Below are 703 nucleotides of genomic sequence, written 5' to 3' on the forward strand. Positions count from 1 at the left end.
TCAGCCTTTTGGTTTAGATCAAGTGCAGCGTCTGAGTTGGCGGTGCTATGGAGCAGATATGAGTGAGCTTTTGGCATTGGTGCTTTGTGCATCTTAAGGCCACTGCTGTTACTGGGAGTCCAACCTCGGCTGCTTCTGGCAGCGGGAAGGCGATAGCGGATTGTGTTTGAAGCCATGGATTTGACGAAGGTGGTTCTGAAGGCGTTAAAGTCTCGGTTGGAGATGATGGCAGCTGGAGATACAGTGGGGGTCCGGTTTACAGGAGGTAAGATGGAGGTGGGAAGTAGCGCGTCTTCCCTGGTTAAGTCTGAGGGGAGTGAGGCCGGTGTTGATTTGGAGGTTCGGATGCCGGATCTTCGAATTCTGGGACTGAGATTGTGGTGCATGGGCAAAGATCGGATGGAGGAGATGGGGCTGTGACATGATGTAAGTATTACTCTGATGGAGAACTCTGGGTTTTGATCTTTTTTGAAGTCTGAAATAAAGGCTTTACGAGGACGTTCTTTTTGAGACAGATGCCTGTTCTGATGATCTATGGTTTGAGAGTCTCATGGACTCTGGTTTCTCTTCAGACCGAATAAATCTTTCGCCTTTTACTAAAGATTTTCCGTGGGGAGGAACAACTAATCAATTTTTTGATGCCTGGTATTTGCGGGGCTTCTTTGCTGTTGTTAACGATAGATCAAAAAGATTGCTTGCTTTA

At 47.2% G+C, this 703-nt stretch overlaps 1 pseudogene; it reads left to right on the forward strand.

Moving 5' to 3' along the window:
- The first annotated feature begins 556 nt into the window (after positions 1-556).
- On the forward strand, positions 557-659 carry LOC128488266 (uncharacterized; annotated as a pseudogene).
- Positions 660-703: the final 44 nt, after the last annotated feature.

Source organism: Spea bombifrons, chromosome 3 (assembly GCF_027358695.1).
Source record: "Spea bombifrons isolate aSpeBom1 chromosome 3, aSpeBom1.2.pri, whole genome shotgun sequence".
Lineage (NCBI taxonomy): Eukaryota > Metazoa > Chordata > Amphibia > Anura > Pelobatidae > Spea > Spea bombifrons.